This window comes from Micropterus salmoides, unplaced genomic scaffold (genome assembly GCF_014851395.1).
Source record: "Micropterus salmoides isolate LMB-PRFRI ecotype aquatic unplaced genomic scaffold, ASM1485139v1 Ms_hic_scaffold_4247, whole genome shotgun sequence".
NCBI classification, from domain to species: Eukaryota; Metazoa; Chordata; class Actinopteri; order Centrarchiformes; family Centrarchidae; genus Micropterus; species Micropterus salmoides.
The window spans coordinates 12,997-33,569 of NW_024043648.1; the positions used below are offsets into that span (position 1 = coordinate 12,997).

A 20,573-nucleotide genomic window follows, 5' to 3' on the forward strand; every position below is an offset into this window, starting at 1 on the left:
AAAGGCAGCTTACGGCCATTCCGGCCTGGGACTGCCCGATCTCGCCTGATCTCGGAAGCCAGGCTTGGCAGGGCCTGCTTAGGACTTGGACGGGAGAGCGTCTGATCCTGGCTAGGGACTTCCAGGCGGACTGGATCCTTTTCCTGAATGTCCACCCAGGAATGAGCGTCTGTTTGTGAGTGAGGACCTCCGGCTGAAGGTGGCCTTGTCGCTGTACCCATACCCGGGAACGGGTGCCTATTCCTGTCTGTGGACTGCCAGCGTGAACGGTGTCCCGGTTCCTGGATGTTTACCCAGGAATCAGTGCCTGTGGATTCCAAGTGACTCTGGAGCACCTTGGACATTATGGGCAGAATACGTTTTTTGTCAATTAGCCGTAGAACATCTTTTGAAGGGCCGTTTGGGGGCGCCTGAGTGGCTTACGGCCACACCGCTCTGGGAGCGCCCGATCTCGTCCGATCTCGGAAGCTAAGCAGAGCAGGGCCTGGTTAGTACTTGGACGGGTGACCGCCTGGGAATACCCGGTGCTGTAAGCCTTTTTCGCTTCGCCTTCGAAAAACGGCAGAGGGCGCTTCGGTGAAAGGAGATCTTTTGAACGTCTCTTTAGGAAACAGCAGGGGGCGCTGCTGCTGCTGCTGCTGCTGCTTCTTTTTCTCCCTATCCTGTACACAGTGCTGTGTAAATGTTACATCGTGTTTTGAAGGCCCGTCTGGGGTGTGCAAAGGCAGCTTACGGCCATTCCGGCCTGGGACTGCCCGATCTCGCCTGATCTCGGAAGCCAGGCTTGGCAGGGCCTGCTTAGGACTTGGACGGGAGAGCGTCTGATCCTGGCTAGGGACTTCCAGGCGGACTGGATCCTTTTCCTGAATGTCCACCCAGGAATGAGCGTCTGTTTGTGAGTGAGGACCTCCGGCTGAAGGTGGCCTTGTCGCTGTACCCATACCCGGGAACGGGTGCCTATTCCTGTCTGTGGACTGCCAGCGTGAACGGTGTCCCGGTTCCTGGATGTTTACCCAGGAATCAGTGCCTGTGGATTCCAAGTGACTCTGGAGCACCTTGGACATTATGGGCAGAATACGTTTTTTGTCAATTAGCCGTAGAACATCTTTTGAAGGGCCGTTTGGGGGCGCCTGAGTGGCTTACGGCCACACCGCTCTGGGAGCGCCCGATCTCGTCCGATCTCGGAAGCTAAGCAGAGCAGGGCCTGGTTAGTACTTGGACGGGTGACCGCCTGGGAATACCCGGTGCTGTAAGCCTTTTTCGCTTCGCCTTCGAAAAACGGCAGAGGGCGCTTCGGTGAAAGGAGATCTTTTGAACGTCTCTTTAGGAAACAGCAGGGGGCGCTGCTGCTGCTGCTGCTGCTTCTTTTTCTCCCTATCCTGTACACAGTGCTGTGTAAATGTTACATCGTGTTTTGAAGGCCCGTCTGGGGTGTGCAAAGGCAGCTTACGGCCATTCCGGCCTGGGACTGCCCGATCTCGCCTGATCTCGGAAGCCAGGCTTGGCAGGGCCTGCTTAGGACTTGGACGGGAGAGCGTCTGATCCTGGCTAGGGACTTCCAGGCGGACTGGATCCTTTTCCTGAATGTCCACCCAGGAATGAGCGTCTGTTTGTGAGTGAGGACCTCCGGCTGAAGGTGGCCTTGTCGCTGTACCCATACCCGGGAACGGGTGCCTATTCCTGTCTGTGGACTGCCAGCGTGAACGGTGTCCCGGTTCCTGGATGTTTACCCAGGAATCAGTGCCTGTGGATTCCAAGTGACTCTGGAGCACCTTGGACATTATGGGCAGAATACGTTTTTTGTCAATTAGCCGTAGAACATCTTTTGAAGGGCCGTTTGGGGGCGCCTGAGTGGCTTACGGCCACACCGCTCTGGGAGCGCCCGATCTCGTCCGATCTCGGAAGCTAAGCAGAGCAGGGCCTGGTTAGTACTTGGACGGGTGACCGCCTGGGAATACCCGGTGCTGTAAGCCTTTTTCGCTTCGCCTTCGAAAAACGGCAGAGGGCGCTTCGGTGAAAGGAGATCTTTTGAACGTCTCTTTAGGAAACAGCAGGGGCGCTGCTGCTGCTGCTGCTGCTGCTGCTTCTTTTTCTCCCTATCCTGTACACAGTGCTGTGTAAATGTTACATCGTGTTTTGAAGGCCCGTCTGGGGTGTGCAAAGGCAGCTTACGGCCATTCCGGCCTGGGACTGCCCGATCTCGCCTGATCTCGGAAGCCAGGCTTGGCAGGGCCTGCTTAGGACTTGGACGGGAGAGCGTCTGATCCTGGCTAGGGACTTCCAGGCGGACTGGATCCTTTTCCTGAATGTCCACCCAGGAATGAGCGTCTGTTTGTGAGTGAGGACCTCCGGCTGAAGGTGGCCTTGTCGCTGTACCCATACCCGGGAACGGGTGCCTATTCCTGTCTGTGGACTGCCAGCGTGAACGGTGTCCCGGTTCCTGGATGTTTACCCAGGAATCAGTGCCTGTGGATTCCAAGTGACTCTGGAGCACCTTGGACATTATGGGCAGAATACGTTTTTTGTCAATTAGCCGTAGAACATCTTTTGAAGGGCCGTTTGGGGGCGCCTGAGTGGCTTACGGCCACACCGCTCTGGGAGCGCCCGATCTCGTCCGATCTCGGAAGCTAAGCAGAGCAGGGCCTGGTTAGTACTTGGACGGGTGACCGCCTGGGAATACCCGGTGCTGTAAGCCTTTTTCGCTTCGCCTTCGAAAAACGGCAGAGGGCGCTTCGGTGAAAGGAGATCTTTTGAACGTCTCTTTAGGAAACAGCAGGGGCGCTGCTGCTGCTGCTGCTGCTGCTGCTTCTTTTTCTCCCTATCCTGTACACAGTGCTGTGTAAATGTTACATCGTGTTTTGAAGGCCCGTCTGGGGTGTGCAAAGGCAGCTTACGGCCATTCCGGCCTGGGACTGCCCGATCTCGCCTGATCTCGGAAGCCAGGCTTGGCAGGGCCTGCTTAGGACTTGGACGGGAGAGCGTCTGATCCTGGCTAGGGACTTCCAGGCGGACTGGATCCTTTTCCTGAATGTCCACCCAGGAATGAGCGTCTGTTTGTGAGTGAGGACCTCCGGCTGAAGGTGGCCTTGTCGCTGTACCCATACCCGGGAACGGGTGCCTATTCCTGTCTGTGGACTGCCAGCGTGAACGGTGTCCCGGTTCCTGGATGTTTACCCAGGAATCAGTGCCTGTGGATTCCAAGTGACTCTGGAGCACCTTGGACATTATGGGCAGAATACGTTTTTTGTCAATTAGCCGTAGAACATCTTTTGAAGGGCCGTTTGGGGGCGCCTGAGTGGCTTACGGCCACACCGCTCTGGGAGCGCCCGATCTCGTCCGATCTCGGAAGCTAAGCAGAGCAGGGCCTGGTTAGTACTTGGACGGGTGACCGCCTGGGAATACCCGGTGCTGTAAGCCTTTTTCGCTTCGCCTTCGAAAAACGGCAGAGGGCGCTTCGGTGAAAGGAGATCTTTTGAACGTCTCTTTAGGAAACAGCAGGGGGCGCTGCTGCTGCTGCTGCTGCTGCTTCTTTTTCTCCCTATCCTGTACACAGTGCTGTGTAAATGTTACATCGTGTTTTGAAGGCCCGTCTGGGGTGTGCAAAGGCAGCTTACGGCCATTCCGGCCTGGGACTGCCCGATCTCGCCTGATCTCGGAAGCCAGGCTTGGCAGGGCCTGCTTAGGACTTGGACGGGAGAGCGTCTGATCCTGGCTAGGGACTTCCAGGCGGACTGGATCCTTTTCCTGAATGTCCACCCAGGAATGAGCGTCTGTTTGTGAGTGAGGACCTCCGGCTGAAGGTGGCCTTGTCGCTGTACCCATACCCGGGAACGGGTGCCTATTCCTGTCTGTGGACTGCCAGCGTGAACGGTGTCCCGGTTCCTGGATGTTTACCCAGGAATCAGTGCCTGTGGATTCCAAGTGACTCTGGAGCACCTTGGACATTATGGGCAGAATACGTTTTTTGTCAATTAGCCGTAGAACATCTTTTGAAGGGCCGTTTGGGGGCGCCTGAGTGGCTTACGGCCACACCGCTCTGGGAGCGCCCGATCTCGTCCGATCTCGGAAGCTAAGCAGAGCAGGGCCTGGTTAGTACTTGGACGGGTGACCGCCTGGGAATACCCGGTGCTGTAAGCCTTTTTCGCTTCGCCTTCGAAAAACGGCAGAGGGCGCTTCGGTGAAAGGAGATCTTTTGAACGTCTCTTTAGGAAACAGCAGGGGGCGCTGCTGCTGCTGCTGCTGCTGCTGCTTCTTTTTCTCCCTATCCTGTACACAGTGCTGTGTAAATGTTACATCGTGTTTTGAAGGCCCGTCTGGGGTGTGCAAAGGCAGCTTACGGCCATTCCGGCCTGGGACTGCCCGATCTCGCCTGATCTCGGAAGCCAGGCTTGGCAGGGCCTGCTTAGGACTTGGACGGGAGAGCGTCTGATCCTGGCTAGGGACTTCCAGGCGGACTGGATCCTTTTCCTGAATGTCCACCCAGGAATGAGCGTCTGTTTGTGAGTGAGGACCTCCGGCTGAAGGTGGCCTTGTCGCTGTACCCATACCCGGGAACGGGTGCCTATTCCTGTCTGTGGACTGCCAGCGTGAACGGTGTCCCGGTTCCTGGATGTTTACCCAGGAATCAGTGCCTGTGGATTCCAAGTGACTCTGGAGCACCTTGGACATTATGGGCAGAATACGTTTTTTGTCAATTAGCCGTAGAACATCTTTTGAAGGGCCGTTTGGGGGCGCCTGAGTGGCTTACGGCCACACCGCTCTGGGAGCGCCCGATCTCGTCCGATCTCGGAAGCTAAGCAGAGCAGGGCCTGGTTAGTACTTGGACGGGTGACCGCCTGGGAATACCCGGTGCTGTAAGCCTTTTTCGCTTCGCCTTCGAAAAACGGCAGAGGGCGCTTCGGTGAAAGGAGATCTTTTGAACGTCTCTTTAGGAAACAGCAGGGGGCGCTGCTGCTGCTGCTGCTGCTGCTGCTTCTTTTTCTCCCTATCCTGTACACAGTGCTGTGTAAATGTTACATCGTGTTTTGAAGGCCCGTCTGGGGTGTGCAAAGGCAGCTTACGGCCATTCCGGCCTGGGACTGCCCGATCTCGCCTGATCTCGGAAGCCAGGCTTGGCAGGGCCTGCTTAGGACTTGGACGGGAGAGCGTCTGATCCTGGCTAGGGACTTCCAGGCGGACTGGATCCTTTTCCTGAATGTCCACCCAGGAATGAGCGTCTGTTTGTGAGTGAGGACCTCCGGCTGAAGGTGGCCTTGTCGCTGTACCCATACCCGGGAACGGGTGCCTATTCCTGTCTGTGGACTGCCAGCGTGAACGGTGTCCCGGTTCCTGGATGTTTACCCAGGAATCAGTGCCTGTGGATTCCAAGTGACTCTGGAGCACCTTGGACATTATGGGCAGAATACGTTTTTTGTCAATTAGCCGTAGAACATCTTTTGAAGGGCCGTTTGGGGGCGCCTGAGTGGCTTACGGCCACACCGCTCTGGGAGCGCCCGATCTCGTCCGATCTCGGAAGCTAAGCAGAGCAGGGCCTGGTTAGTACTTGGACGGGTGACCGCCTGGGAATACCCGGTGCTGTAAGCCTTTTTCGCTTCGCCTTCGAAAAACGGCAGAGGGCGCTTCGGTGAAAGGAGATCTTTTGAACGTCTCTTTAGGAAACAGCAGGGGGCGCTGCTGCTGCTGCTGCTGCTGCTGCTTTTTCTCCCTATCCTGTACACAGTGCTGTGTAAATGTTACATCGTGTTTTGAAGGCCCGTCTGGGGTGTGCAAAGGCAGCTTACGGCCATTCCGGCCTGGGACTGCCCGATCTCGCCTGATCTCGGAAGCCAGGCTTGGCAGGGCCTGCTTAGGACTTGGACGGGAGAGCGTCTGATCCTGGCTAGGGACTTCCAGGCGGACTGGATCCTTTTCCTGAATGTCCACCCAGGAATGAGCGTCTGTTTGTGAGTGAGGACCTCCGGCTGAAGGTGGCCTTGTCGCTGTACCCATACCCGGGAACGGGTGCCTATTCCTGTCTGTGGACTGCCAGCGTGAACGGTGTCCCGGTTCCTGGATGTTTACCCAGGAATCAGTGCCTGTGGATTCCAAGTGACTCTGGAGCACCTTGGACATTATGGGCAGAATACGTTTTTTGTCAATTAGCCGTAGAACATCTTTTGAAGGGCCGTTTGGGGGCGCCTGAGTGGCTTACGGCCACACCGCTCTGGGAGCGCCCGATCTCGTCCGATCTCGGAAGCTAAGCAGAGCAGGGCCTGGTTAGTACTTGGACGGGTGACCGCCTGGGAATACCCGGTGCTGTAAGCCTTTTTCGCTTCGCCTTCGAAAAACGGCAGAGGGCGCTTCGGTGAAAGGAGATCTTTTGAACGTCTCTTTAGGAAACAGCAGGGGGCTGCTGCTGCTGCTGCTGCTGCTTCTTTTTCTCCCTATCCTGTACACAGTGCTGTGTAAATGTTACATCGTGTTTTGAAGGCCCGTCTGGGGTGTGCAAAGGCAGCTTACGGCCATTCCGGCCTGGGACTGCCCGATCTCGCCTGATCTCGGAAGCCAGGCTTGGCAGGGCCTGCTTAGGACTTGGACGGGAGAGCGTCTGATCCTGGCTAGGGACTTCCAGGCGGACTGGATCCTTTTCCTGAATGTCCACCCAGGAATGAGCGTCTGTTTGTGAGTGAGGACCTCCGGCTGAAGGTGGCCTTGTCGCTGTACCCATACCCGGGAACGGGTGCCTATTCCTGTCTGTGGACTGCCAGCGTGAACGGTGTCCCGGTTCCTGGATGTTTACCCAGGAATCAGTGCCTGTGGATTCCAAGTGACTCTGGAGCACCTTGGACATTATGGGCAGAATACGTTTTTTGTCAATTAGCCGTAGAACATCTTTTGAAGGGCCGTTTGGGGGCGCCTGAGTGGCTTACGGCCACACCGCTCTGGGAGCGCCCGATCTCGTCCGATCTCGGAAGCTAAGCAGAGCAGGGCCTGGTTAGTACTTGGACGGGTGACCGCCTGGGAATACCCGGTGCTGTAAGCCTTTTTCGCTTCGCCTTCGAAAAACGGCAGAGGGCGCTTCGGTGAAAGGAGATCTTTTGAACGTCTCTTTAGGAAACAGCAGGGGGCGCTGCTGCTGCTGCTGCTGCTGCTTCTTTTTCTCCCTATCCTGTACACAGTGCTGTGTAAATGTTACATCGTGTTTTGAAGGCCCGTCTGGGGTGTGCAAAGGCAGCTTACGGCCATTCCGGCCTGGGACTGCCCGATCTCGCCTGATCTCGGAAGCCAGGCTTGGCAGGGCCTGCTTAGGACTTGGACGGGAGAGCGTCTGATCCTGGCTAGGGACTTCCAGGCGGACTGGATCCTTTTCCTGAATGTCCACCCAGGAATGAGCGTCTGTTTGTGAGTGAGGACCTCCGGCTGAAGGTGGCCTTGTCGCTGTACCCATACCCGGGAACGGGTGCCTATTCCTGTCTGTGGACTGCCAGCGTGAACGGTGTCCCGGTTCCTGGATGTTTACCCAGGAATCAGTGCCTGTGGATTCCAAGTGACTCTGGAGCACCTTGGACATTATGGGCAGAATACGTTTTTTGTCAATTAGCCGTAGAACATCTTTTGAAGGGCCGTTTGGGGGCGCCTGAGTGGCTTACGGCCACACCGCTCTGGGAGCGCCCGATCTCGTCCGATCTCGGAAGCTAAGCAGAGCAGGGCCTGGTTAGTACTTGGACGGGTGACCGCCTGGGAATACCCGGTGCTGTAAGCCTTTTTCGCTTCGCCTTCGAAAAACGGCAGAGGGCGCTTCGGTGAAAGGAGATCTTTTGAACGTCTCTTTAGGAAACAGCAGGGGGCGCTGCTGCTGCTGCTGCTGCTGCTTCTTTTTCTCCCTATCCTGTACACAGTGCTGTGTAAATGTTACATCGTGTTTTGAAGGCCCGTCTGGGGTGTGCAAAGGCAGCTTACGGCCATTCCGGCCTGGGACTGCCCGATCTCGCCTGATCTCGGAAGCCAGGCTTGGCAGGGCCTGCTTAGGACTTGGACGGGAGAGCGTCTGATCCTGGCTAGGGACTTCCAGGCGGACTGGATCCTTTTCCTGAATGTCCACCCAGGAATGAGCGTCTGTTTGTGAGTGAGGACCTCCGGCTGAAGGTGGCCTTGTCGCTGTACCCATACCCGGGAACGGGTGCCTATTCCTGTCTGTGGACTGCCAGCGTGAACGGTGTCCCGGTTCCTGGATGTTTACCCAGGAATCAGTGCCTGTGGATTCCAAGTGACTCTGGAGCACCTTGGACATTATGGGCAGAATACGTTTTTTGTCAATTAGCCGTAGAACATCTTTTGAAGGGCCGTTTGGGGGCGCCTGAGTGGCTTACGGCCACACCGCTCTGGGAGCGCCCGATCTCGTCCGATCTCGGAAGCTAAGCAGAGCAGGGCCTGGTTAGTACTTGGACGGGTGACCGCCTGGGAATACCCGGTGCTGTAAGCCTTTTTCGCTTCGCCTTCGAAAAACGGCAGAGGGCGCTTCGGTGAAAGGAGATCTTTTGAACGTCTCTTTAGGAAACAGCAGGGGGCTGCTGCTGCTGCTGCTGCTGCTGCTCTTTTTCTCCCTATCCTGTACACAGTGCTGTGTAAATGTTACATCGTGTTTTGAAGGCCCGTCTGGGGTGTGCAAAGGCAGCTTACGGCCATTCCGGCCTGGGACTGCCCGATCTCGCCTGATCTCGGAAGCCAGGCTTGGCAGGGCCTGCTTAGGACTTGGACGGGAGAGCGTCTGATCCTGGCTAGGGACTTCCAGGCGGACTGGATCCTTTTCCTGAATGTCCACCCAGGAATGAGCGTCTGTTTGTGAGTGAGGACCTCCGGCTGAAGGTGGCCTTGTCGCTGTACCCATACCCGGGAACGGGTGCCTATTCCTGTCTGTGGACTGCCAGCGTGAACGGTGTCCCGGTTCCTGGATGTTTACCCAGGAATCAGTGCCTGTGGATTCCAAGTGACTCTGGAGCACCTTGGACATTATGGGCAGAATACGTTTTTTGTCAATTAGCCGTAGAACATCTTTTGAAGGGCCGTTTGGGGGCGCCTGAGTGGCTTACGGCCACACCGCTCTGGGAGCGCCCGATCTCGTCCGATCTCGGAAGCTAAGCAGAGCAGGGCCTGGTTAGTACTTGGACGGGTGACCGCCTGGGAATACCCGGTGCTGTAAGCCTTTTTCGCTTCGCCTTCGAAAAACGGCAGAGGGCGCTTCGGTGAAAGGAGATCTTTTGAACGTCTCTTTAGGAAACAGCAGGGGGCTGCTGCTGCTGCTGCTGCTGCTTCTTTTTCTCCCTATCCTGTACACAGTGCTGTGTAAATGTTACATCGTGTTTTGAAGGCCCGTCTGGGGTGTGCAAAGGCAGCTTACGGCCATTCCGGCCTGGGACTGCCCGATCTCGCCTGATCTCGGAAGCCAGGCTTGGCAGGGCCTGCTTAGGACTTGGACGGGAGAGCGTCTGATCCTGGCTAGGGACTTCCAGGCGGACTGGATCCTTTTCCTGAATGTCCACCCAGGAATGAGCGTCTGTTTGTGAGTGAGGACCTCCGGCTGAAGGTGGCCTTGTCGCTGTACCCATACCCGGGAACGGGTGCCTATTCCTGTCTGTGGACTGCCAGCGTGAACGGTGTCCCGGTTCCTGGATGTTTACCCAGGAATCAGTGCCTGTGGATTCCAAGTGACTCTGGAGCACCTTGGACATTATGGGCAGAATACGTTTTTTGTCAATTAGCCGTAGAACATCTTTTGAAGGGCCGTTTGGGGGCGCCTGAGTGGCTTACGGCCACACCGCTCTGGGAGCGCCCGATCTCGTCCGATCTCGGAAGCTAAGCAGAGCAGGGCCTGGTTAGTACTTGGACGGGTGACCGCCTGGGAATACCCGGTGCTGTAAGCCTTTTTCGCTTCGCCTTCGAAAAACGGCAGAGGGCGCTTCGGTGAAAGGAGATCTTTTGAACGTCTCTTTAGGAAACAGCAGGGGGCGCTGCTGCTGCTGCTGCTGCTGCTGCTCTTTTTTTCTCCCTATCCTGTACACAGTGCTGTGTAAATGTTACATCGTGTTTTGAAGGCCCGTCTGGGGTGTGCAAAGGCAGCTTACGGCCATTCCGGCCTGGGACTGCCCGATCTCGCCTGATCTCGGAAGCCAGGCTTGGCAGGGCCTGCTTAGGACTTGGACGGGAGAGCGTCTGATCCTGGCTAGGGACTTCCAGGCGGACTGGATCCTTTTCCTGAATGTCCACCCAGGAATGAGCGTCTGTTTGTGAGTGAGGACCTCCGGCTGAAGGTGGCCTTGTCGCTGTACCCATACCCGGGAACGGGTGCCTATTCCTGTCTGTGGACTGCCAGCGTGAACGGTGTCCCGGTTCCTGGATGTTTACCCAGGAATCAGTGCCTGTGGATTCCAAGTGACTCTGGAGCACCTTGGACATTATGGGCAGAATACGTTTTTTGTCAATTAGCCGTAGAACATCTTTTGAAGGGCCGTTTGGGGGCGCCTGAGTGGCTTACGGCCACACCGCTCTGGGAGCGCCCGATCTCGTCCGATCTCGGAAGCTAAGCAGAGCAGGGCCTGGTTAGTACTTGGACGGGTGACCGCCTGGGAATACCCGGTGCTGTAAGCCTTTTTCGCTTCGCCTTCGAAAAACGGCAGAGGGCGCTTCGGTGAAAGGAGATCTTTTGAACGTCTCTTTAGGAAACAGCAGGGGGCGCTGCTGCTGCTGCTGCTGCTGCTTCTTTTTCTCCCTATCCTGTACACAGTGCTGTGTAAATGTTACATCGTGTTTTGAAGGCCCGTCTGGGGTGTGCAAAGGCAGCTTACGGCCATTCCGGCCTGGGACTGCCCGATCTCGCCTGATCTCGGAAGCCAGGCTTGGCAGGGCCTGCTTAGGACTTGGACGGGAGAGCGTCTGATCCTGGCTAGGGACTTCCAGGCGGACTGGATCCTTTTCCTGAATGTCCACCCAGGAATGAGCGTCTGTTTGTGAGTGAGGACCTCCGGCTGAAGGTGGCCTTGTCGCTGTACCCATACCCGGGAACGGGTGCCTATTCCTGTCTGTGGACTGCCAGCGTGAACGGTGTCCCGGTTCCTGGATGTTTACCCAGGAATCAGTGCCTGTGGATTCCAAGTGACTCTGGAGCACCTTGGACATTATGGGCAGAATACGTTTTTTGTCAATTAGCCGTAGAACATCTTTTGAAGGGCCGTTTGGGGGCGCCTGAGTGGCTTACGGCCACACCGCTCTGGGAGCGCCCGATCTCGTCCGATCTCGGAAGCTAAGCAGAGCAGGGCCTGGTTAGTACTTGGACGGGTGACCGCCTGGGAATACCCGGTGCTGTAAGCCTTTTTCGCTTCGCCTTCGAAAAACGGCAGAGGGCGCTTCGGTGAAAGGAGATCTTTTGAACGTCTCTTTAGGAAACAGCAGGGGGCTGCTGCTGCTGCTGCTGCTGCTTCTTTTTCTCCCTATCCTGTACACAGTGCTGTGTAAATGTTACATCGTGTTTTGAAGGCCCGTCTGGGGTGTGCAAAGGCAGCTTACGGCCATTCCGGCCTGGGACTGCCCGATCTCGCCTGATCTCGGAAGCCAGGCTTGGCAGGGCCTGCTTAGGACTTGGACGGGAGAGCGTCTGATCCTGGCTAGGGACTTCCAGGCGGACTGGATCCTTTTCCTGAATGTCCACCCAGGAATGAGCGTCTGTTTGTGAGTGAGGACCTCCGGCTGAAGGTGGCCTTGTCGCTGTACCCATACCCGGGAACGGGTGCCTATTCCTGTCTGTGGACTGCCAGCGTGAACGGTGTCCCGGTTCCTGGATGTTTACCCAGGAATCAGTGCCTGTGGATTCCAAGTGACTCTGGAGCACCTTGGACATTATGGGCAGAATACGTTTTTTGTCAATTAGCCGTAGAACATCTTTTGAAGGGCCGTTTGGGGGCGCCTGAGTGGCTTACGGCCACACCGCTCTGGGAGCGCCCGATCTCGTCCGATCTCGGAAGCTAAGCAGAGCAGGGCCTGGTTAGTACTTGGACGGGTGACCGCCTGGGAATACCCGGTGCTGTAAGCCTTTTTCGCTTCGCCTTCGAAAAACGGCAGAGGGCGCTTCGGTGAAAGGAGATCTTTTGAACGTCTCTTTAGGAAACAGCAGGGGGCGCTGCTGCTGCTGCTGCTGCTGCTGCTTCTTTTTCTCCCTATCCTGTACACAGTGCTGTGTAAATGTTACATCGTGTTTTGAAGGCCCGTCTGGGGTGTGCAAAGGCAGCTTACGGCCATTCCGGCCTGGGACTGCCCGATCTCGCCTGATCTCGGAAGCCAGGCTTGGCAGGGCCTGCTTAGGACTTGGACGGGAGAGCGTCTGATCCTGGCTAGGGACTTCCAGGCGGACTGGATCCTTTTCCTGAATGTCCACCCAGGAATGAGCGTCTGTTTGTGAGTGAGGACCTCCGGCTGAAGGTGGCCTTGTCGCTGTACCCATACCCGGGAACGGGTGCCTATTCCTGTCTGTGGACTGCCAGCGTGAACGGTGTCCCGGTTCCTGGATGTTTACCCAGGAATCAGTGCCTGTGGATTCCAAGTGACTCTGGAGCACCTTGGACATTATGGGCAGAATACGTTTTTTGTCAATTAGCCGTAGAACATCTTTTGAAGGGCCGTTTGGGGGCGCCTGAGTGGCTTACGGCCACACCGCTCTGGGAGCGCCCGATCTCGTCCGATCTCGGAAGCTAAGCAGAGCAGGGCCTGGTTAGTACTTGGACGGGTGACCGCCTGGGAATACCCGGTGCTGTAAGCCTTTTTCGCTTCGCCTTCGAAAAACGGCAGAGGGCGCTTCGGTGAAAGGAGATCTTTTGAACGTCTCTTTAGGAAACAGCAGGGGGCGCTGCTGCTGCTGCTGCTGCTGCTTCTTTTTCTCCCTATCCTGTACACAGTGCTGTGTAAATGTTACATCGTGTTTTGAAGGCCCGTCTGGGGTGTGCAAAGGCAGCTTACGGCCATTCCGGCCTGGGACTGCCCGATCTCGCCTGATCTCGGAAGCCAGGCTTGGCAGGGCCTGCTTAGGACTTGGACGGGAGAGCGTCTGATCCTGGCTAGGGACTTCCAGGCGGACTGGATCCTTTTCCTGAATGTCCACCCAGGAATGAGCGTCTGTTTGTGAGTGAGGACCTCCGGCTGAAGGTGGCCTTGTCGCTGTACCCATACCCGGGAACGGGTGCCTATTCCTGTCTGTGGACTGCCAGCGTGAACGGTGTCCCGGTTCCTGGATGTTTACCCAGGAATCAGTGCCTGTGGATTCCAAGTGACTCTGGAGCACCTTGGACATTATGGGCAGAATACGTTTTTTGTCAATTAGCCGTAGAACATCTTTTGAAGGGCCGTTTGGGGGCGCCTGAGTGGCTTACGGCCACACCGCTCTGGGAGCGCCCGATCTCGTCCGATCTCGGAAGCTAAGCAGAGCAGGGCCTGGTTAGTACTTGGACGGGTGACCGCCTGGGAATACCCGGTGCTGTAAGCCTTTTTCGCTTCGCCTTCGAAAAACGGCAGAGGGCGCTTCGGTGAAAGGAGATCTTTTGAACGTCTCTTTAGGAAACAGCAGGGCCGCTGCTGCTGCTGCTGCTGCTGCTTCTTTTTCTCCCTATCCTGTACACAGTGCTGTGTAAATGTTACATCGTGTTTTGAAGGCCCGTCTGGGGTGTGCAAAGGCAGCTTACGGCCATTCCGGCCTGGGACTGCCCGATCTCGCCTGATCTCGGAAGCCAGGCTTGGCAGGGCCTGCTTAGGACTTGGACGGGAGAGCGTCTGATCCTGGCTAGGGACTTCCAGGCGGACTGGATCCTTTTCCTGAATGTCCACCCAGGAATGAGCGTCTGTTTGTGAGTGAGGACCTCCGGCTGAAGGTGGCCTTGTCGCTGTACCCATACCCGGGAACGGGTGCCTATTCCTGTCTGTGGACTGCCAGCGTGAACGGTGTCCCGGTTCCTGGATGTTTACCCAGGAATCAGTGCCTGTGGATTCCAAGTGACTCTGGAGCACCTTGGACATTATGGGCAGAATACGTTTTTTGTCAATTAGCCGTAGAACATCTTTTGAAGGGCCGTTTGGGGCGCCTGAGTGGCTTACGGCCACACCGCTCTGGGAGCGCCCGATCTCGTCCGATCTCGGAAGCTAAGCAGAGCAGGGCCTGGTTAGTACTTGGACGGGTGACCGCCTGGGAATACCCGGTGCTGTAAGCCTTTTTCGCTTCGCCTTCGAAAAACGGCAGAGGGCGCTTCGGTGAAAGGAGATCTTTTGAACGTCTCTTTAGGAAACAGCAGGGGGCGCTGCTGCTGCTGCTGCTGCTGCTTCTTTTTCTCCCTATCCTGTACACAGTGCTGTGTAAATGTTACATCGTGTTTTGAAGGCCCGTCTGGGGTGTGCAAAGGCAGCTTACGGCCATTCCGGCCTGGGACTGCCCGATCTCGCCTGATCTCGGAAGCCAGGCTTGGCAGGGCCTGCTTAGGACTTGGACGGGAGAGCGTCTGATCCTGGCTAGGGACTTCCAGGCGGACTGGATCCTTTTCCTGAATGTCCACCCAGGAATGAGCGTCTGTTTGTGAGTGAGGACCTCCGGCTGAAGGTGGCCTTGTCGCTGTACCCATACCCGGGAACGGGTGCCTATTCCTGTCTGTGGACTGCCAGCGTGAACGGTGTCCCGGTTCCTGGATGTTTACCCAGGAATCAGTGCCTGTGGATTCCAAGTGACTCTGGAGCACCTTGGACATTATGGGCAGAATACGTTTTTTGTCAATTAGCCGTAGAACATCTTTTGAAGGGCCGTTTGGGGGCGCCTGAGTGGCTTACGGCCACACCGCTCTGGGAGCGCCCGATCTCGTCCGATCTCGGAAGCTAAGCAGAGCAGGGCCTGGTTAGTACTTGGACGGGTGACCGCCTGGGAATACCCGGTGCTGTAAGCCTTTTTCGCTTCGCCTTCGAAAAACGGCAGAGGGCGCTTCGGTGAAAGGAGATCTTTTGAACGTCTCTTTAGGAAACAGCAGGGGGCGCTGCTGCTGCTGCTGCTGCTGCTCTTTTTCTCCCTATCCTGTACACAGTGCTGTGTAAATGTTACATCGTGTTTTGAAGGCCCGTCTGGGGTGTGCAAAGGCAGCTTACGGCCATTCCGGCCTGGGACTGCCCGATCTCGCCTGATCTCGGAAGCCAGGCTTGGCAGGGCCTGCTTAGGACTTGGACGGGAGAGCGTCTGATCCTGGCTAGGGACTTCCAGGCGGACTGGATCCTTTTCCTGAATGTCCACCCAGGAATGAGCGTCTGTTTGTGAGTGAGGACCTCCGGCTGAAGGTGGCCTTGTCGCTGTACCCATACCCGGGAACGGGTGCCTATTCCTGTCTGTGGACTGCCAGCGTGAACGGTCCCGGTTCCTGGATGTTTACCCAGGAATCAGTGCCTGTGGATTCCAAGTGACTCTGGAGCACCTTGGACATTATGGGCAGAATACGTTTTTTGTCAATTAGCCGTAGAACATCTTTTGAAGGGCCGTTTGGGGGCGCCTGAGTGGCTTACGGCCACACCGCTCTGGGAGCGCCCGATCTCGTCCGATCTCGGAAGCTAAGCAGAGCAGGGCCTGGTTAGTACTTGGACGGGTGACCGCCTGGGAATACCCGGTGCTGTAAGCCTTTTTCGCTTCGCCTTCGAAAAACGGCAGAGGGCGCTTCGGTGAAAGGAGATCTTTTGAACGTCTCTTTAGGAAACAGCAGGGCCGCTGCTGCTGCTGCTGCTGCTGCTTCTTTTTCTCCCTATCCTGTACACAGTGCTGTGTAAATGTTACATCGTGTTTTGAAGGCCCGTCTGGGGTGTGCAAAGGCAGCTTACGGCCATTCCGGCCTGGGACTGCCCGATCTCGCCTGATCTCGGAAGCCAGGCTTGGCAGGGCCTGCTTAGGACTTGGACGGGAGAGCGTCTGATCCTGGCTAGGGACTTCCAGGCGGACTGGATCCTTTTCCTGAATGTCCACCCAGGAATGAGCGTCTGTTTGTGAGTGAGGACCTCCGGCTGAAGGTGGCCTTGTCGCTGTACCCATACCCGGGAACGGGTGCCTATTCCTGTCTGTGGACTGCCAGCGTGAACGGTGTCCCGGTTCCTGGATGTTTACCCAGGAATCAGTGCCTGTGGATTCCAAGTGACTCTGGAGCACCTTGGACATTATGGGCAGAATACGTTTTTTGTCAATTAGCCGTAGAACATCTTTTGAAGGGCCGTTTGGGGCGCCTGAGTGGCTTACGGCCACACCGCTCTGGGAGCGCCCATCTCGTCCGATCTCGGAAGCTAAGCAGAGCAGGGCCTGGTTAGTACTTGGACGGGACCGCCTGGGAATACCCGTGCTGTAAGCCTTTTTCGCTTCGCCTTCGAAAAACGGCAGAGGGCGCTTCGGTGAAAGGAGATCTTTTGAACGTCTCTTTAGGAAACAGCAGGGGGCTGCTGCTGCTGCTGCTGCTTCTTTTTCTCCTATCCTGTACACAGTGCTGTGTAAATGTTACATCGTGTTTTGAAGGCCCGTCTGGGGTGCAAAGGCAGCTTACGGCCATTCCGGCCTGGGACTGCCCGATCTCGCCTGATCTCGGAAGCCAGGCTTGGCAGGGCCTGCTTAGGACTTGGACGGGAGAGCGTCTGATCCTGGCTAGGGACTTCCAGGCGGACTGGATCCTTTTCCTGAATGTCCACCCAGGAATGAGCGTCTGTTTGTGAGTGAGGACCTCCGGCTGAAGGTGGCCTTGTCGCTGTACCCATACCCGGGAACGGGTGCCTATTCCTGTCTGTGGACTGCCAGCGTGAACGGTGTCCCGGTTCCTGGATGTTTACCCAGGAATCAGTGCCTGTGGATTCCAAGTGACTCTGGAGCACCTTGGACATTATGGGCAGAATACGTTTTTTGTCAATTAGCCGTAGAACATCTTTTGAAGGGCCGTTTGGGGGCGCCTGAGTGGCTTACGGCCACACCGCTCTGGGAGCGCCCGATCTCGTCCGATCTCGGAAGCTAAGCAGAGCAGGGCCTGGTTAGTACTTGGACGGGTGACCGCCTGGGAATACCCGTGCTGTAAGCCTTTTTCGCTTCGCCTTCGAAAAACGGCAGAGGGCGCTTCGGTGAAAGGAGATCTTTTGAACGTCTCTTTAGGAAACAGCAGGGGCGCTGCTGCTGCTGCTGCTGCTGCTTCTTTTTCTCCCTATCCTGTACACAGTGCTGTGTAAATGTTACATCGTGTTTTGAAGGCCCGTCTGGGGTGTGCAAAGGCAGCTTACGGCCATTCCGGCCTGGGACTGCCCGATCTCGCCTGATCTCGGAAGCCAGGCTTGGCAGGGCCTGCTTAGGACTTGGACGGAGAGCGTCTGATCCTGGCTAGGGACTTCCAGGCGGACTGGATCCTTTTCCTGAATGTCCACCCAGGAATGAGCGTCTGTTTGTGAGTGAGGACCTCCGGCTGAAGGTGGCCTTGTCGCTGTACCCATACCCGGGAACGGGTGCCTATTCCTGTCTGTGGACTGCCAGCGTGAACGGTGTCCCGGTTCCTGGATGTTTACCCAGGAATCAGTGCCTGTGGATTCCAAGTGACTCTGGAGCACCTTGGACATTATGGGCAGAATACGTTTTTTGTCAATTAGCCGTAGAACATCTTTTGAAGGGCCGTTTGGGGGCGCCTGAGTGGCTTACGGCCACACCGCTCTGGGAGCGCCCGATCTCGTCCGATCTCGGAAGCTAAGCAGAGCAGGGCCTGGTTAGTACTTGGACGGGTGACCGCCTGGGAATACCCGGTGCTGTAAGCCTTTTTCGCTTCGCCTTCGAAAAACGGCAGAGGGCGCTTCGGTGAAAGGGATCTTTTGAACGTCTCTTTAGGAAACAGCAGGGGGCGCTGCTGCTGCTGCTGCTGCTGCTGCTGCTTTCTTTTCTCTATCCTGTACACAGTGCTGTGTAAATGTTACATCGTGTTTTGAAGGCCCGTCTGGGGTGTGCAAAGGCAGCTTACGGCCATTCCGGCCTGGGACTGCCCGATCTCGCCTGATCTCGGAAGCCAGGCTTGGCAGGGCCTGCTTAGGACTTGGACGGGAGAGCGTCTGATCCTGGCTAGGGACTTCCAGGCGGACTGGATCCTTTTCCTGAATGTCCACCCAGGAATGAGCGTCTGTTTGTGAGTGAGGACCTCCGGCTGAAGGTGGCCTTGTCGCTGTACCCATACCCGGGAACGGGTGCCTATTCCTGTCTGTGGACTGCCAGCGTGAACGGTGTCCCGGTTCCTGGATGTTTACCCAGGAATCAGTGCCTGTGGATTCCAAGTGACTCTGGAGCACCTTGGACATTATGGGCAGAATACGTTTTTTGTCAATTAGCCGTAGAACATCTTTTGAAGGGCCGTTTGGGGGGCCTGAGTGGCTTACGGCCACACCGCTCTGGGAGCGCCCGATCTCGGAAGCTAAGCAGAGCAGGGCCTGGTTAGTACTTGGACGGGTGACCGCCTGGGAATACCCGGTGCTGTAAGCCTTTTTCGCTTCGCCTTCGAAAACGGCAGAGGGCGCTTCGGTGAAAGGAGATCTTTTGAACGTCTCTTTAGGAAACAGCAGGGGGCGCTGCTGCTGCTGCTGCTGCTTCTTTTTCTCCCTATCCTGTACACAGTGCTGTGTAAATGTTACATCGTGTTTTGAAGGCCTCTGGGGTGTGCAAAGGCAGCTTACGGCCATTCCGGCCTGGGACTGCCCGATCTCGCCTGATCTCGGAAGCCAGGCTTGGCAGGGCCTGCTTAGGACTTGGACGGGAGAGCGTCTGATCCTGGCTAGGGACTTCCAGGCGGACTGGATCCTTTTCCTGAATGTCCACCCAGGAATGAGCGTCTGTTTGTGAGTGAGGACCTCCGGCTGAAGGTGGCCTTGTCGCTGTACCCATACCCGGAACGGGTGCCTATTCCTGTCTGTGGACTGCCAGCGTGAACGGTGTCCCGGTTCCTGGATGTTTACCCAGGAATCAGTGCCTGTGGATTCCAAGTGACTCTGGAGCACCTTGGACATTATGGGCAGAATACGTTTTTTGTCAATTAGCCGTAGAACATCTTTTGAAGGGCCGTTTGGGGGCGCCTGAGTGGCTTACGGCCACACCGCTCTGGGAGCGCCCGATCTCGTCCGATCTCGGAAGCTAAGCAGCAGGGCCTGGTTAGTACTTGGACGGGTGACCGCCTGGGAATACCCGTGCTGTAAGCCTTTTTCGCTTCGCCTTCGAAAAACGGCAGAGGGCGCTTCGGTGAAAGGAGATCTTTTGAACGTCTCTTTAGGAAACAGCAGGGGGCGCTGCTGCTGCTGCTGCTGCTTCTTTTTCTCCCTATCCTGTACACAGTGCTGTGTAAATGTTACATCGTGTTTTGAAGGCCCGTCTGGGGTGTGCAAAGGCAGCTTACGGCCATTCCGGCCTGGGACTGCCCGATCTCGCCTGATCTCGGAAGCCAGGCTTGGCAGGGCCTGCTTAGGACTTGGACGGGAGAGCGTCTGATCCTGGCTAGGGACTTCCAGGCGGACTGGATCCTTTTCCTGAATGTCCACCCAGGAATGAGCGTCTGTTTGTGAGTGAGGACCTCCGGCTGAAGGTGGCCTTGTCGCTGTACCCATACCCGGGAACGGGTGCCTATTCCTGTCTGTGGACTGCCAGCGTGAACGGTGTCCCGGTTCCTGGATGTTTACCCAGGAATCAGTGCCTGTGGATTCCAAGTGACTCTGGAGCACCTTGGACATTATGGGCAGAATACGTTTTTTGTCAATTAGCCGTAGAACATCTTTTGAAGGGCCGTTTGGGGGCCTGAGTGGCTTACGGCCACACCGCTCTGGGAGCGCCCGATCTCGTCCGATCTCGGAAGCTAAGCAGAGCAGGGCCTGGTTAGTACTTGGACGGGTGACCGCCTGGGAATACCCGTGCTGTAAGCCTTTTTCGCTTCGCCTTCGAAAAACGGCAGAGGGCGCTTCGGTGAAAGGAGATCTTTTGAACGTCTCTTTAGGAAACAGCAGGGGGCGCTGCTGCTGCTGCTGCTGCTTCTTCTTTTTCTCCCTATCCTGTACACAGTGCTGTGTAAATGTTACATCGTGTTTTGAAGGCCCGTCTGGGTGTGCAAAGGCAGCTTACGGCCATTCCGGCCTGGGACTGCCCGATCTCGCCTGATCTCGGAAGCCAGGCTTGGCAGGGCCTGCTTAGGACTTGGACGGGAGAGCGTCTGATCCTGGCTAGGGACTTCCAGGCGGACTGGATCCTTTTCCTGAATGTCCCCCAGGAATGAGCGTCTGTTTGTGAGTGAGGACCTCCGGCTGAAGGTGGCCTTGTCGCTGTACCCATACCCGGGAACGGTGCCTATTCCTGTCTGTGGACTGCCAGCGTGAACGGTGTCCCGGTTCCTGGTGTTTACCCAGGAATCAGTGCCTGTGGATTCCAAGTGACTCTGGAGCACCTTGGACATTATGGGCAGAATACGTTTTTTGTCAATTAGCCGTAGAACATCTTTTGAAGGGCCGTTTGGGGCGCCTGAGTGGCTTACGGCCACACCGCTCTGGGAGCGCCCGATCTCGTC

The 20,573-nt window shown here is 56.5% G+C and overlaps 25 non-coding genes and 3 pseudogenes across 25 annotated transcripts; all 28 read left to right on the top strand.

Moving 5' to 3' along the window:
- The first annotated feature begins 417 nt into the window (after positions 1-417).
- LOC119887642 lies at positions 418-536 on the top strand. The gene has a single exon (XR_005441762.1). It is a non-coding gene; the product is annotated as a 5S ribosomal RNA (ribosomal RNA).
- Positions 537-1,137: 601 nt separating this feature from the next.
- Positions 1,138-1,256, top strand: LOC119887644. The gene has a single exon (XR_005441764.1). It is a non-coding gene; the product is annotated as a 5S ribosomal RNA (ribosomal RNA).
- Positions 1,257-1,854: 598 nt separating this feature from the next.
- Positions 1,855-1,973, top strand: LOC119887645. The gene has a single exon (XR_005441765.1). It is a non-coding gene; the product is annotated as a 5S ribosomal RNA (ribosomal RNA).
- A 603-nt stretch (positions 1,974-2,576) lies between these two features.
- Positions 2,577-2,695, top strand: LOC119887646. Its single transcript, XR_005441766.1, has one exon. It is a non-coding gene; the product is annotated as a 5S ribosomal RNA (ribosomal RNA).
- A 603-nt stretch (positions 2,696-3,298) lies between these two features.
- Positions 3,299-3,417, top strand: LOC119887647. The gene has a single exon (XR_005441767.1). It is a non-coding gene; the product is annotated as a 5S ribosomal RNA (ribosomal RNA).
- A 601-nt stretch (positions 3,418-4,018) lies between these two features.
- On the top strand, positions 4,019-4,137 carry LOC119887648. Its single transcript, XR_005441768.1, has one exon. It is a non-coding gene; the product is annotated as a 5S ribosomal RNA (ribosomal RNA).
- Positions 4,138-4,741: 604 nt separating this feature from the next.
- LOC119887649 lies at positions 4,742-4,860 on the top strand. The gene has a single exon (XR_005441769.1). It is a non-coding gene; the product is annotated as a 5S ribosomal RNA (ribosomal RNA).
- Positions 4,861-5,464: 604 nt separating this feature from the next.
- LOC119887650 lies at positions 5,465-5,583 on the top strand. The gene has a single exon (XR_005441770.1). It is a non-coding gene; the product is annotated as a 5S ribosomal RNA (ribosomal RNA).
- Positions 5,584-6,184: 601 nt separating this feature from the next.
- On the top strand, positions 6,185-6,303 carry LOC119887651. Its single transcript, XR_005441771.1, has one exon. It is a non-coding gene; the product is annotated as a 5S ribosomal RNA (ribosomal RNA).
- Positions 6,304-6,902: 599 nt separating this feature from the next.
- LOC119887652 lies at positions 6,903-7,021 on the top strand. The gene has a single exon (XR_005441772.1). It is a non-coding gene; the product is annotated as a 5S ribosomal RNA (ribosomal RNA).
- Positions 7,022-7,622: 601 nt separating this feature from the next.
- LOC119887653 lies at positions 7,623-7,741 on the top strand. Its single transcript, XR_005441773.1, has one exon. It is a non-coding gene; the product is annotated as a 5S ribosomal RNA (ribosomal RNA).
- A 601-nt stretch (positions 7,742-8,342) lies between these two features.
- Positions 8,343-8,461, top strand: LOC119887656. Its single transcript, XR_005441775.1, has one exon. It is a non-coding gene; the product is annotated as a 5S ribosomal RNA (ribosomal RNA).
- Positions 8,462-9,062: 601 nt separating this feature from the next.
- Positions 9,063-9,181, top strand: LOC119887657. Its single transcript, XR_005441776.1, has one exon. It is a non-coding gene; the product is annotated as a 5S ribosomal RNA (ribosomal RNA).
- A 599-nt stretch (positions 9,182-9,780) lies between these two features.
- On the top strand, positions 9,781-9,899 carry LOC119887658. The gene has a single exon (XR_005441777.1). It is a non-coding gene; the product is annotated as a 5S ribosomal RNA (ribosomal RNA).
- Positions 9,900-10,504: 605 nt separating this feature from the next.
- LOC119887659 lies at positions 10,505-10,623 on the top strand. Its single transcript, XR_005441778.1, has one exon. It is a non-coding gene; the product is annotated as a 5S ribosomal RNA (ribosomal RNA).
- A 601-nt stretch (positions 10,624-11,224) lies between these two features.
- LOC119887660 lies at positions 11,225-11,343 on the top strand. The gene has a single exon (XR_005441779.1). It is a non-coding gene; the product is annotated as a 5S ribosomal RNA (ribosomal RNA).
- Positions 11,344-11,942: 599 nt separating this feature from the next.
- On the top strand, positions 11,943-12,061 carry LOC119887661. Its single transcript, XR_005441780.1, has one exon. It is a non-coding gene; the product is annotated as a 5S ribosomal RNA (ribosomal RNA).
- A 604-nt stretch (positions 12,062-12,665) lies between these two features.
- LOC119887662 lies at positions 12,666-12,784 on the top strand. Its single transcript, XR_005441781.1, has one exon. It is a non-coding gene; the product is annotated as a 5S ribosomal RNA (ribosomal RNA).
- A 601-nt stretch (positions 12,785-13,385) lies between these two features.
- On the top strand, positions 13,386-13,504 carry LOC119887663. The gene has a single exon (XR_005441782.1). It is a non-coding gene; the product is annotated as a 5S ribosomal RNA (ribosomal RNA).
- A 599-nt stretch (positions 13,505-14,103) lies between these two features.
- On the top strand, positions 14,104-14,222 carry LOC119887664. Its single transcript, XR_005441783.1, has one exon. It is a non-coding gene; the product is annotated as a 5S ribosomal RNA (ribosomal RNA).
- A 601-nt stretch (positions 14,223-14,823) lies between these two features.
- On the top strand, positions 14,824-14,942 carry LOC119887665. The gene has a single exon (XR_005441784.1). It is a non-coding gene; the product is annotated as a 5S ribosomal RNA (ribosomal RNA).
- A 598-nt stretch (positions 14,943-15,540) lies between these two features.
- On the top strand, positions 15,541-15,659 carry LOC119887667. The gene has a single exon (XR_005441786.1). It is a non-coding gene; the product is annotated as a 5S ribosomal RNA (ribosomal RNA).
- A 599-nt stretch (positions 15,660-16,258) lies between these two features.
- LOC119887679 lies at positions 16,259-16,373 on the top strand (annotated as a pseudogene).
- A 593-nt stretch (positions 16,374-16,966) lies between these two features.
- On the top strand, positions 16,967-17,084 carry LOC119887671. The gene has a single exon (XR_005441789.1). It is a non-coding gene; the product is annotated as a 5S ribosomal RNA (ribosomal RNA).
- Positions 17,085-17,683: 599 nt separating this feature from the next.
- LOC119887668 lies at positions 17,684-17,802 on the top strand. The gene has a single exon (XR_005441787.1). It is a non-coding gene; the product is annotated as a 5S ribosomal RNA (ribosomal RNA).
- Positions 17,803-18,405: 603 nt separating this feature from the next.
- On the top strand, positions 18,406-18,514 carry LOC119887674 (annotated as a pseudogene).
- Positions 18,515-19,108: 594 nt separating this feature from the next.
- Positions 19,109-19,224, top strand: LOC119887677 (annotated as a pseudogene).
- A 596-nt stretch (positions 19,225-19,820) lies between these two features.
- LOC119887672 lies at positions 19,821-19,938 on the top strand. Its single transcript, XR_005441790.1, has one exon. It is a non-coding gene; the product is annotated as a 5S ribosomal RNA (ribosomal RNA).
- Positions 19,939-20,573: the final 635 nt, after the last annotated feature.